Here is a 15,100-nt window from a genome sequence, read left to right as displayed (position 1 = left end):
ACAACCTGATCCGCCTGGGTGCGGTCGTTCCGGTGCCAAAAAATCAGATTGGCAAGGGACGTTACTCCATTTACTTTGTGGTTCCAAAGAAAGGAGGTTCTGTCCGGCCTATCCTCGACCTCAAAGGGGTCAATCGGGCCTGGAAAGTGAGGCACTTTCGCATGGAGACTCTCCGCACTGTTATAGCGGCAGTGAAGGCAGGAGAGTTCTTGGCTTCCTTTGACATCAAGGAAGCGTACCTGCATATTCCCATCTGGCCTCCTCTCCAACGCTTTCTGCGTCTTACAGTCCTGAGACGACACTTCCAGTTCAGAGCCCTCCCTTTCGGGTTGGCTACTGCTCCGCGGACCTTTTCCAAAGTAATGGGGGTCATAGCGGCCTTCCTGCTAAAGGAAGGAGTACAAGTCCATCCTTATCTGGACGACTGGTTGATCCGAGCCCCCTCTTATGCAGAGTGCGGCAAAGCTATGGACCGGGTAGTTGCTCTTTTGAGCTCCCTGGGATGGATCATCAACTGGAAGAAGAGCCAGCTGCGCCCGACTCAGTCCCTGGTGTATCTGGGAGTTCGATTCGACACCCAAGTGGGCAGAGTGTTCCTGCCAGACAATCGGATTGTCAAGCTTCAGGCTCAGGTGGACTAGTTCCTAGTAGCCTCTCCTATTCGGGCTTGGGACTACGTGCAGCTGTTGGGCTCTATGACGGCCACGATGGAAGTAGTGCCCTGGGCCAGGGCTCATATGAGACCACTACAGCTATCTCTGCTGCTGCGCTGGACTCCGATGTCGGAGGATTATGCTGTGCGCCTTCCCGTGGACCCAGCAGTGCGCAAGGCGCTGAGCTGGTGGACGCAGACAGACAAGTTGTCTGCAGGATTGCCTCTGGTGACCCCGGAGTGGATTGTCGTCACGACAGACGCCTCTTTGATGGGCTGGGGAGCCCACTGCTTGGGAAGGACAGCGCAGGGGCTCTAGTCTCCTGCAGAGGCAAGTGGTCTATCAACCTCCTGGAACTCAGAGCCATTCGCTTGGTGTTATTGGAGTTCATCCCGGTACTCGTGTTGAAGCCTGTACGGGTCCTGTCGGACAATGCCACGGCTGTGGCCTATATCAACCGCCAGGGAGGTACCAGAGCGCCCCTCTAGCCAAGGAGGCTATGAGTCTTTGCCAGTGGGCGGAAGCGCACCTGGAGCAGCTTTCAGCGGCCCACATTGCCGGAGTCATGAATGTCAAGGCGGACTTTCTCAGTCGCCATACCTTGGAGCCCGGAGAGTGGCAACTATCTGCTCAGGCGTTCTTGGACATCACGAAGCGCTGGGGCCAGCCGAGCCTAGATCTGATGGCGTCATCGGCCAATGGCCAAGTGCCGCGCTTTTTCAGCAGAGGACGGGACCCTCGATCCCTGGGAGTAGATGCTCTTCTCCAACAGTGGCCGACACAAGAGCTCCTCTATGTGTTCCCGCCCTGGCTCATGTTGGGCAGGGTGCTAGACCGGGTGGCAAAGCATCCCGGCAGGGTAATCCTGGTGGGTCCGGATTGGCCCAGACGTCCCTGGTATGCGGACTTGTTCAGGCTCTCAGTCGACGATCCTCTGCGGCTGTCAGTGGAGCAGGGCCTGTTACATCAGGGTCCCGTGGTGATGGAGGATCCCTCTCCCTTTGGTCTTACGGCCTGGCTATTGAGCGGCAGCGTCTGAGGAAGAAGGGCTTCTCAGACAAGGTCATCGGCACTATGCTGAGAGCGAGGAAGCGCTCTACTTCTACTGCTTATGCCAGGGTTTGGCGTATCTTTGCAGCATGGTGTGAAGCAGGCTCACTTTCTCCCTTCACTGCTCCAATTTCTTCAGTGTTGGCGTTCCTGCAAGAAGGTCTGGAGAAAGGCCTGTCGCTCAGTTCCCTTAAAGTCCAGGTAGCGGCTCTGGCTTGCTTCAGGGGCCGCCTGAAGGGTGCTTCCCTGGCTTCGCAGCCAGATGTGGTGCGCTTTCTCAAGGGAGTTAATCACCTGCGCCCTCCTCTGCACTCAGTGGTGCCTGCGTGGAATCTCAACCTGGTGCTAAGAGCATTGCAGAAGCCGCCTTTGGAACCCTTGTCGAGGGCATCTCTGAAAGACCTGACGTTGAAAGCAGTCTTTTTGGTGGCTATCACTTCAGACAGAAGAGTTTCCGAGCTCCAGGCGCTCTCATGTCGAGAGCCTTTTCTGCAGTGCACTGAGGCAGGAGTGACTATTCGCACAGTGCCTTCCTTCCTGCCCAAGATTGGTTCTCAATTCCATGTGAATCAGCAGCTCTGTCTCCCTTCCTTTCGTAGGGAGGACTACCCAGAGGAGTACTCCGCTCTTGAATATCTGGATGTGAGACGAGTCATCATCAGTTACTTGGAAGTGACCAATGATTTCCGGAAATCGGATCATCTGTTTGTCCTGTTTGCAGGTCCTCGTAAGGGTCTGCAGGCTGCTAAGCCTACAGTGGCAAGATGGGTCCAGAAAGCCATTGCAGCGGCTTATGTGGCCGCGGGGAAGGTGCCGCCTATCCAGCTGAAGGCTCACTCCACGAGAGCTCAGGCGGCCTCGATGGCAGAGGCCGGATCCGTCTCCTTGGAAGAGATATGCAAGGCGGCAACGTGGGCTTCGGCTCATACATTCTCCAAGCATTACCGTCTGTGGCTGCACGGGCGGAGGCCCGGTTTGGAGCTTCAGTGTTGAGGTCAGGGATTTCTATGTCCCGCCCTGGGTGAGTACTGCTTCGGTACATCCCACCAGTCTATGGATTGATCAGCTTGATGATATGGAAGGTAAAATTATGTATAATCATACCTGATAATTTTCTTTCCATTAATCATAGCTGATCAATCCATAGCCCCTCCCAGATATCTGTACTGTTTATATTCTGGTTGAATTTTAGGTTCAAGTTTAGCCTTCAGTTACTTCAGGAGGACTTCGTGTTCAAGTTCTTCTTTCACTTGGATTCTTCAAGAGTTGAGACGACTTTGTGTTACAGTGAGCTGCTGCATTCCTCTCCCCTCCGTTTTACGGGGCTGGATTGAGACATAAATTCTGCCGGCACTCCCTCCCGCTTCGTGCGGCTGTAGGGCAGCTTTGTACCCCTCCCGCTTCGGCGGTGTTAGGGTCAGTCAGCTCCTCCCGCGGTTGCGGTTGCAGGATAAGCCAGATCCCCCCGCATCGGCGGGTGTGGTGTCCCTCCCCCGCTCCGCGGGGATGAGCTGGACGGATTCCCCTCCCCCACTTGTGTGGGGATGAGCTGGGTTAATTCCCCTCCCCCGTTTCGGCGGTGGTGAGCTGGGCAGAGTGTCCCTTCGTGGGTGTAATTCTCTAAGTGCTGAGTCCTGCGGATGGAGCTTTGATATCGACATACTGAGGAGTTTCCGGCAGCACATGACCACATATAGGGAGGCAAAAGTTTGCTCTCTATCTCCACCTGCTGGTAGATGGACACAACCCACCAGTCTATGGATTGATCAGCTATGATTAATGGAAAGAAAATTATCAGGTATGATTATACATAATTTTACCTTATGATGTCCTCATTTTTGTTTTCCATTCCTTTCCTAATAATACCTAACATTCTATTTGCTTTCTTAGCTGCCACAGCAGCACACTGAGCAGAGCATTTCAACGTATCATCAACAATGACACTGAGATCCCTTTCTTGGTCTGTGACTCCTAACATGCAACCTTGCATTACGTAGCTATAGTTCGGTTTCCTCTTTCCCATATGCATCACTTTGCACTTGCTTACATTAAAAGTCATCTGCTATTTAGATGCCCAGTCTCGTAAGGTCCTCTTGTAATTTTTCACAGTCCTCTTGCGATTTAAGAACTTTGAATAACTTTATGTCGTCAGCAAATTTAATTACCTCATTAGTTAATCCCATCTCTAGATCATTTATAAATATGTTAAAAAGCAGCGGACCCAGCGCAGACCCCTGAGGAACCCCACTATCTACCCTTCTCCAATGAGAATACTGACCATTTAACCCTACTCACTGATTCAATCCTTTAACCGGTTTTTAATCCACAATAGGACACTACCTCCTATCCCATGACTCTCCAATTTCACTAAATCCATGTTGGCTTTGTCTCATTAATCCATGCTTTTGAATATGCTGTGTAATTTTGTTCTTTATAATAGTCTCTACCATTTTTCCCTTCACCGATGTCAGGCTCACCGGTCTATAATGTCCCGGATCCCCTCTGGAACCTTTTTTAAATATCGGCGTTACATGGGCTACTTTCCAATCTTCCGGTACCATGCTTGATTTTAAAGATAAATTACATATTTTTAACAATAGTTCCATTAGTTAATTTTTCAATTCTATCAATACTCTGGGATGAATACCATCCGGTCCAGGAGATTTGCTACTCTTCAATTTGTTAAATTGCCCCATTACATCTTCGATGTTTATAGAGATTTCATTCAGTTCCTCCAACTCGTCAGCTGCGAATACCATTTCTGGCACTGGTATCTCTCCCAAATCTTCCTCGGTGAAGACTGAAGCAAAGAATTAATTTAATCTCTCCACTATGGCTTTGTCTTCCCTGATCACCCCTTTTTCCCCTCGGTCATCTAGCGGTCCAACTGATTCTTTTGCCGGCTTCTTGCTTTTAATATACTTTAAAAAAATTTACTATGTGTTTTTGCCTCCAACGCAATCTTTTTTTCAAAGTCCCTCTTTGCCTTCCTTATCAGTGCTCTGCATTTGACTTGACATTCCTTATGCTGTTTCTTATTATTTTCAATTGGTTCCTTCTTCCATAGCTTCCTTCACCTCACTTTTTAACCATGTTGGCTGTCGTTTGGTCTTCCTCCCTCCTTTTTTAATACACGGAATATATTTGACCTGGGCTTCCAGGATGGTATTTTTGAACAGCATCCATGCCTGATGTACATTTTTGACTCTCGCAGCTGCTCCTCCAAGTTTTTTTTTCACCATACTTACTCCCAGTGCTTTTTTTGTAGAAAAAAAGGTGCCGGTACTCATTATGGATGGGGTCACCACATATGGCTCCACCCCTATGATAGCCACGCTCACATTAACCACACCCCTTACACCAGCCATGGCGCATACAAACAGACATCATTGAAAATATTATACTAGTATAGGAGAAAAAAATAACTTGATTTTTTTCATTATAAATCATTTTTGTAAGCTGTTACAACTCCAGTATACCCAGTGCAAAATAAGACAGCAGATGTAAATGCTCAAATTGGACATATTCCAAACACTAAAATGAAAATAAAATGATTTTTTTCTACCTTAGTTGTCTGGTGACTTTGTTTTTCTATCCATATTGGTCGCAGTCTCTGATTCTGCTGCTCTCTTAACTCTGTTTCCAGGGCTTCCTTTCCATTTATTTCTTTACTTTCCTCCTTTCTTCTTCATTTCTTGCCCTACATCCATAAGTAAAAGCTGTGTCCTTCTCCGTGGAATTGACTGGAGGAGGTATAACGTGGATCCAGCTTTTGCCTATTTTCTCCATCCATGTGCAGTTTTTCTCCTCTCTTCCCTTTCCCTCATCTCCATCCATATGCAGTTTTTCTCCTCTCTTCTCTTTCCCTCATCTCCATCCATGTGCATCTTCTTCTTTTTTCTTTCCTCCCCTCCATCCATGTCCAGCACTTCTCCTCTCTTCCCTCCCCTGTATTCATGTAAAGCAATAATTCTCTCTCCCCTCTTCTCCATCCAAGTCCAGCATTTCTCCTGTCTCCACCCAAACCCCTCCATCCATCCATGTCTCCTGCTCTCCTCTCCATCTGTTTCCTGCATTTCTCCTCTCTTCCCTGCCCTCCCCTCCCATCCATGTGCATCTCCTTTCTGTCTTCCCTCCCCTCCATCCATGTCTAGCATGTCTCCTCTCTCCCCTGCCCTCCCCTCCCATGTCCAGCGATTCTCCTCTGTCCCCTGTCCTTCCCTGCCATCCATGTCCAGTGATTCTCCTCTCTCTCCTTCCCTCCCCTCTTATCCATGTCCAATGATTCTCCTCTCCCCTGCCCTCCCCTTCCATCTATGTCCAGCAAATCTCTCTTCCCTGACCTCCCCTCCCATTCATGTCCAGTATGACTTCCTCTCTCCCCTGCCCTCCCATCCAGTGATACTCCTCTCTCCCCTGCCCTCCCCTCCCATCCATGTCTAGCGATTCTCCTCTCTCCCCTGCCCTCCCCTCCAGTCCATGTCCAGCATGTCTCTTCTCTCCCCTGCCCTCCCCTCCCAACCATGTCCAGCATGTCTCCTCTCTCTCCTTCCCTCCCCTCTTATCCATGTCCAATGATTCTCCTCTCCCCTGCCCTCCCCTTCCATCTATGTCCAGCAAATCTCTCTTCCCTGACCTCCCCTCCCATTCATGTCCAGTATGACTTCCTCTCTCCCCTGCCCTCCCATCCAATGATACTCCTCTCTCCCCTGCCCTCCCCTCCCATCCATGTCTAGCGATTCTCCTCTCTCCCCTGCCCTCCCCTCCAGTCCATGTCCAGCATGTCTCCTCTCTCCCCTGCCCTCCCCTCCCAACCATGTCCAGCATGTCTCCTCTCTCCCCTGCCCTCCCCTCCCAACCATGTCCAGCATGTCTCCTCTCTCCCCTGCCCTCCCCTCCCAACCATGTCCAGCATGTCTCCTCTCTCCCCTGCCCTCCCCTCCAGTCCGTGTCCAGCATGTCTCCTCCCTCCCCTCCCATCCATGTCCAGTGATTCTCCTCTCTCCCCTGCCCTCCCGTCCCATCCATGTCCAGCATGTCTCCTCCGTCCCCTGCCCTCTCCTCCCATCCATGTCCAGCGATTGTCCTCTCTCCCCTGCCCTCCCATCCATGTCCAGCATGTCTCCCCTATCCCCTGTCCTCGCCAACAATAAAGAATGACATGTATGCAGCAGATTATAAGTTTGCTTGCTTTGAACTGAACGGCAATGACAGCTGGGGGGGGGGGGTGGAGCCACATTACCCAAATTGGCTCCCTTGCTAAAGTGGACTAGATAGGCTCACTTCCACTCTGGACAATTAAACCTCCCTGGGCAGCTTTCTCCCTTCTCCAGCCTCCCCCCCCCCCCCCCCCCCCGGGCAGCTTTCTCCCTTCTCCAGCCTCCCCCCCCCCCCCCCCCGGGCAGCTTTCTCCCTTCTCCAGCCCCCCCCCCCCGGGCAGCTTTCTCTGTTCTCCAGCCCCCCCCCCCCCCCCCCGAGCGTTTCATCTTTCACTTTCTCTTCTGCCCGTTTCTCCCGTCCACATGGTCACTTTTTACTTTCCTGAAGCCTTCTCTCTCCTGCGCAGCACTGGCGATTCACAGTCAGCCTTCTGCCAGCGTCGGGGCCTCCCCTCAGGCGCATCCCGCCTACTCTATTACAACTTCCTGTTTTCCGCAGAGGTGGGACACACCTGAGGAGAGGCCCTGATGTTGGCAGAAGGCTGACTGTGAATTGCCGGTGCGGTGCTGCACAGGAGGGAGAAGGCTTCAGGGAAGTAAAAAGTGACCATGCGGACGGGAGAGACCGGCAGAAGAGACTGGAAAAGATCGAGAGGGAAGGAGCAGAAAAAATGTATATGCATGAGGCGCATAGGCACTATTTTTTCTAAACAGCTGTTTCACCCCACCTAGCTACGCCACTGAAAAGGTGCCGGTACGCTGTACCGGCGCGTACCGGCACAAAAAAGCCCTGCTTACTCCTAAACTAATATCAAATGTGATCATATTATGATCACTGTTATCAAGCAGCCCCGTCATCATTACCTCCCATACCAGATCATGCGCTCCACTAAGGACTAGGTCTAGAATTTTTCCTTCTCTTGTCGGCTCCTGTGCCAGCTGCTCCATAAAAGCAATCCTTGATTTCGTCAAGGAATTTTACCTCCCTAGCATGCCCTGATGTTACATTTACCCAGTCATTATTGGGGCAATTGAAATCACCCATTAATATCGTGTTGTCCAGTTTATTAGCCTCCCTAATTTCTGATAACATTTCTACATCCGTCTGTTCATCCTGGCCAGGCGGATGGTATTATACTCCTATCACTATCCTTTTCCCTTTTACACATGGCATTTCAATATCCACACGGATTCCAAGATGTGTTTTGTTTCCTGCAGAATTTTCAATCTATTTGATTCAAGGCCCTCCTTAACATACAATGCTACCACTCCACCAATTCGATCCACCCTATCACTACGATATAATTTGTACCCCGGTATGACAGTGTCCCACTGGTTATCCTCCTTCCACCAGTTCTCAGAGATGCCTATTATATCTAAGTTTTCATTTAGTGCAATATATTCTAACTCTCCCATCCTATTTCTTAGGTTTCTGGTATTCACATATAGACGTTTCAAACTATGTTTGTTGCTCCTATTTATATCATGCTCAGTACGTGACAGTATAAATTTGCAATATTTTGTCTGATTTTTATTTTTATTTAAGGACACCTGATTTACTATGGTCTCTTTTGCAACCTCACTATCAGGATACCCTATCTTCCCTGTTTTGGTGATATCTTTAAAAGATACCTTATTCTGAACCATGTGCTTTTGAGCGACTGTCGGCCTTCCCCCAGTCTCTAGTTTAAAAGCTGCTCTATCTCCTTTTTAAATGCCTATGCCAGCAGCCTGGTCTCACCCCGGAGTTACCCTAGATTGGTAAAATCCGGAATCTAGGGGTGATTATTGATTCTGCTTTCTATATGGACAAGCAAGCATGTGCTAGGAAAATTGTTTTTTTAACCTCTGTCTAATTTGACCAATTTGTTGTTTTCTGTCAAGTGATACTGTGCAGGTTCATAGTAGGTGTCCTCTCCCATGATTACTGTAATACAGTGTAACTGGGCTTGGCTAAAAAAGTGAAGGTGTGATTACAGCTGTGTCTAAGGTGATCGTTCAAGATGGTAGAGAGTGACACTGCTTCTGAGACAATTGCATTGGTTACTGATTCCTGCACAAGTGGAGTTTAAATTATTAACCACTACATGGATCACAAAGTAGTGAACTAGATTAGAAATTGTTTGACTGACAGACCACAGATAGTACTGGTAAATGGGATTCACTTGGAAGAAAGAAGAGTGAGTAGTGCAGTGCCTCAGTCCTGGGACTGATTCTGCTCAATGTTCTTGTGAGTGATATTGCAAAAGGGTTATTAGAAGGAAAAGTTTACCTTTTAGCAGATGACACAAAGAGGGGCATAATTGAACGCGAACGCCCATCTCCATGGGCGTCTATGTCTGAAAACGGTACATGAAGGGGTGGGACAGACTGAATTTTCGAAAAAATGGGCATCCATCTTCCGCTTCGAAAATACGGTTTGTACGGACCAAAATGCCATGGATTTAGTCATTTCCGAGCTGGGCGTTTGTTTTTTTTACGATAATGGAAACTAAAAACGCCCAGCTCAAAAACGTCCCAATCCAATCCATTTGGTTGTGGGAGGGGCCAGGATTCGTAGTACACTCGCCCCCCTGACATGCCAGGACACCAACTGAACACCCTAGAGGTCAGTGCGGTGGATTTCAGACAACGTTCCCACATGCATAGGTCCCTTACCATGGGTGCTGAGCCCCCAACCCCCAACCCCCTCCCCCAAAACCCACTACCCACAAATGTACAGCACTACCATAGCTCTTAGGGGTGAAGGGGGCACCTACATGTGGGTACAGTGGGTTTTGGAGGCCTCCCATTTACCAGCACAAGTGTTACAGGTAGGGGGGATGGGCCTGGGTCCGCCTGCCTGAAGTGCACTGCGGTACCCATTAAAAGTGCTCCATGGACCTGCATACACGCAGGCCTCTAGGACTTGTTGCTGCTGTATAATCATGGCACACCAGTTGACACCTGAAGACAAATGTCTCCGAAAACGTCCTTTATTGGAATAAGCACGTTTACTCACAGTTAACTGCAGATCAGAGGTTGTGCCCCACTGGCAAAGAGTCTCCCTGGTACTGAGATTAGCAGTAGGTCAGAGCTGGCAGAATGGTGTACAATGCCCTCTTTCAGCAACATTCAAGGGAAGAACTAAGTTCTGTAACGTGGCTAACACATAAAAGGGATCTAAAACTGTCTTACAAAAATGGCCACTTCCTCATGGACTACCGGAAACAAAACAGGGCACACTCTGACCCACTAAGCAGGGGGAAAAGCACCATGGGAGTAGAGCCTACCAACTACCAACATCGTGAGCATGTAACACAAGCTAGTGGAATCACGGAGCCTAATACCCTACACCCACCACAATGCATTGCTGATGTGACTCTGCAGTGCGCATAACAGAAAAGGTGTTACACTCACCCGAGATCCGCATCAGAACCAGGGAAAGGCTGTCAGAGGATAGAACACATTCTGCTGTCATGGAGGTGGGTACAGCACTTGAGGCTGGCATACAGGCTGGGAAAAAAAGTTTTTAAAGTGGTTTTTTTTTTTGGTGGGAGGGGGTTAGTGACCACTGGGGGAGTCAGGGAAGGTGATCCCCGATTCCCTCCGGTGGTCATCTGGTCAGTTCGGGCACTTTTTTGGGACTTGGACCAGAATAAAAGGGTCCAAATAAAGCGGACCAAATTCTCGTTAAAACGCCCTTCTTGTTTCGATTATCAGCTAAAGACACCCATCTCTTCTCGGCCGATAACCACGCTCCAGTCCCGCCTTCGCCATGCCTCCGACATGCCCCCATCAACTTTGTTCGCTCCTGCGACGGAGTGCAGTTGAAGACGACCAAAATCGGCTTTCGATTATAACGATTTGTTCGCCCACAGGAGAAAGACGCCCATCTCCCGATTTGGGTCGAAATATGGACGTCTTTCTCTTTCGATTTGTAACAGAGTGGACACCCTGGAGAGAATGGACAACATGAGAAGTGATTTACAAAACTTAGAGGCACAGGCTAATGCTTGCCAGCTAAGCTTTAATAGAGGATTGCAGAGTGATGCATTTTGGGTGCAGAAATCGAAAGGAGCTGTATGCTGTAGGAGGCGAGGGACTGATGTGCACAGACCATGATAGGTGCCTTGGGTAATAATTTCTGAGGATCTCATGTTGGTGAAACAGTGTGCCAAGGCAGTGGCCAAAGCCAGAAAGATGCTAGGCTACATAGAGAGAAGCATAACCAGCAGAAAGGAGAAGGTGATCATGTCCCCAAACAAATTGTTTGTGAGGCCTATAATGTGTTCAGTTTGGAGGCCATATCTCAGTAAGAACATAAAAAGATTAAGGGTTCTGTTTACTAAGCTGCACTGTAGGTGCTCATGCTTTTTAGTGCACGCTAATCGTTGTCTCTATCATTAGTGTGTGCTAATTTTTAGTGTGCACTAAAATGTTAGCATACCTATAGCGCAGCTTAGTAAACAGGGCCTTAAAGTGGTTCAGAGGAAGGTGGCAAAAATGTTATAAGGTCTGAATAGGAAGACATGAGAAGAAACTTGAATATGTATTTCCTAAAGAAAAAGAGGGATGAGGAAATATGATGGACATTTAGGAGGCTTTTTTTTTTTTTTACAAAACCGCACTAGAGTTCTTAGCTCATGCTAAAAATCAGCACGCGCTAAATGCTGAGACGCCTATAAGAATATAATGGGCATCTCAGCGTTTAGCGCAAGCTGATTTTTTAGCACAAGCTAAAAACACTGGCATGGCTTTGGAAAAGACCCCCTTATATGCATGAAAGGTATTAATTATTTTTTTTTTAGGATTTATTTACTGCCTTTTTGAAAGACATTCATCTGAACAAGCAAATCTTTGTCAAAGGCAGGGAAACAGAAGAACTAGAGAATATGAAATGAAGCTGCAAGGAGGTAGCTTTAGAGCAATATTTTGAAAAGGGTGTTAGATGCTTAGAATGCCCTCCCAATGGATTCGGTGGGAACAAAAACAATGACAGAATTTTTAAAAAGCATGGGATAAACACATGTAACCTGCATGGAGTAGCAGGTACATCCTGAAACAAAGGCATGGAGGGGTGCAACCTGGACAAAGCAGCAGGTACAACATTAGCCAGCTTACGGAGCAGACTGGATGAATCATACTGGTCTTTATCTTTCATCATTTACTATGTTACATTTAAGATACGTTGGAACTTTGAGCCAGATTATGGATAGGGTCAACAATATATCACTCAGTGTTGGTTATGTTCATTGCTTCAATGTAGGATAAAGATTTCTTCTACTAAAAATAGTAAATTAGCCACCAACTGGGAGACAACCCTGCAAGGAAAAACTCCTTTTGTTTGAAATCAATTACTCTTGGAGATGAGGACAGGATCCAATTATATGCTATTTTGAAGGAAGCTGAAAACCTGGCCTTTTGAGAAGTTTTTAAGTCAGGTATAAATGTAATTGGAATCTGTGAAGTGAAATAATCATGTAGTTTTCTTTTCTGTTTACTTGTTTTATTGATTTTGTATGAAGCAATGGTTTTTACATTTGTGTTATTGCTTAGTTATTGTAATATGACTTGAATGCTGATGGGCTAAGCAGAATATAAAACCCAAATTAAATTAAATTTAATTAAAAGATTAAGAAATATCAGAGAGAGAGTGGGAGAATATTGCCAAAAATAGGGATGCAAGGAGATCAAGAAGCAAGGCATGCTGATCATTGGAAAATTTTATATAATCTGGTTCTTTTAAAACTTTCTTGCACCAACAAGGCAGGTGCCCCTTCTCCCCAAGAAACCCCCTTTTTATAATGTGTTCTTTATAGGACCATGCCGAAATGTAATTTTGCCTGTGCCTTCAAAATCCTTTTATGTGGCTTTTAAAATAACAATAGAAAGTAATTTTCTAGCTGAAAAAGCTGTCCTTACACTGATGGCATGCTTTCGTTATGGTTTTTTCTACATTTTTAATGTGTCCTTCATTAATATTTATAATCAAAATGTTGGTGGGAGATGGTTATTGTTGCATTGAACATCACATGGTTTCACTATGTAAAATAAAGAATTGTGTTTATCCTGGCACACTTTACACCAGTTTGTTCACTTCCCTGTGCTGAAATGTTTGTGGTTTTCAAAGGAATTTGAGTGTCACACAAACATGCACACCCACACTTATTTACAGGCCATCAGTCCTCACATACATGTGTGCTTGGATGCATGTCTCTGGATTTATAGTTGTACACTTACAAGGTGGGGAAATGGATGTTCAAGGTTGCCTGATAAAACACTATGGGGGCAATTCTATAAATTGGTGCCTCAGTTTAGGCACCCCAATGTCGTGCACATAGCACCAACAACATCATGACACCAAGATTCCATTATAGAATACTAGCCTAAGTCAGCATTAGGATACCCATGTTTAGGCATGCCCTCTTATGACATGTCAATTAAAGGCATAAGTTGGCGTGTCTAGGTGCACCAATTGATGCGTGGAATTTATAGCATTGTATAAACTACATGTGTAATTAGGAGACAGGGCCATGGCTTGCCCATGCTCTGCCCCCATGTGTCCCCCATTGCAGTTAAACACTATGACACTTAGGCACTACCTTATAGAATAGCACCTAGTGCATGTGACGAGGTGTATTTTCAAAGCACTTAGATTAACAAAGTTCCATACATTACTATGGAACTTTGTAAGTCTAAGTGCTTTGAAAATGTGCCTCATGGAGGGGCATTTTCGAAAGGTCGTCCAAGTCTGAATGAGGACGCCCTCACGAAGTCGGCCAAAATCAGGTAGGTATAATGGAAAAATAGTATGGATGTCCTTAGACATTCCATTATCGCAGTTGAAGACGCCCAAATCAGGGACGCCCAAAGTATAGGAAAAATACTGCAAAGACGTCCTTGATACTGTACTTCTCAATGTTCCTTATATTTTCCCCTTACCTGCATATCCGCAACTACATGTATTGTACTTCCGGAACATGCAGCTATGAGAAATATAAGGAACATACATATTTTATTGTGTATATATGAAGTTCACACACTTGATAATGATCCATATAAGGAAGGCTCCGCACGTAGGCCCCACACGCGTGACAACAGTCCATCGACGTCCATGCGTCACGGCCATCCATGTGTGGAGCCATTATAGATGTCAAGATGTGTACGTACTGACCTGTCCATATATGGGATGGTCGTCCATATATGGAGTTGTGCATGTAAGGACGTTCATCACGCATGGGTGTCCATATAAGGCGATGCATGCTTTCCAACGCTTGTTCACTGAGAAACATGTTGCTGAGAAGAGAGCCCAATTTCAGCGAAGCTGAAATTTCATACTTGCTGCAGCTGTGCATCAAGCACAGAACACTTCTGTTCAGGCACCACCACCTCCTGCCCCCCCCCCCCCCCAGGACTTTATCCATCCAAGCCTGGGCTGAAATAAGGGACCGGTTGGAAAGGTAAGTGCTTGTCCCCCCCCCCCCCCCCCTCCTGGGCTATCAGGGCCCCCTCCTGTATCTACACCTCAGCAATCTAAGCACAAACTGTAGTTTGCATTCAAGGGTAATCAGTGATATGTGCACATGCACATTCATTAATAGAATCTATGTACTAGAAAGGGAAAACATTCCCATATCCCTACAATACTGCACACAAACGGTACTCTCTGTCCTCATGTCCACCTCAATGACATCATCTGTACCAATGTAATGTCCCCCTCCCCCCCCCCCCCCCAATCAGTGTTGTGAGTCTCTCCTATTTGATTTCCAAATGAATTTGTGTGCTGAAGGCAAGAAGGGCCATCCCCTGACTCCTGGTGTACAAACTTATATCTTGCAGGTTCCGCCAAACCAAGAGAGAGAGCCCTGACATGATCAGGGCAGTGAGTCGGCACCTCAGGGCTCAACGTAAGTATTATAAACAGGACACCTGTACTCATTTGTAAATGTATTTATTTAATAATGCAAATGTCCTGTACAATATCAGTGTCCATGTGACTAATAGGCAACTAGTAAGTTATAACACCTCTGTCCCAGATCAAGGCCTGAGGTTGCAGCTACCCTCCCATGAGTGTGGCTGCAACTTCCAACTAACTTCCTCTGAGATGAATGAGATGGCATGCCTCACTTCTGTATCCCCCTTTCTGGGGTGGATACTGTTTCATGGTATTTCTGCCTGAGGTCCTACTCTTAGTGGATGTCATTGCCTCATATTAAAGTTATGTGCTTCCCCCACAAAAAAAACAAAAACCCAAAA

Source organism: Microcaecilia unicolor, chromosome 5 (genome assembly GCF_901765095.1).
Source record: "Microcaecilia unicolor chromosome 5, aMicUni1.1, whole genome shotgun sequence".
NCBI lineage: Eukaryota > Metazoa > Chordata > Amphibia > Gymnophiona > Siphonopidae > Microcaecilia > Microcaecilia unicolor.
Note: the sequence above shows the minus strand (reverse complement) of the source record.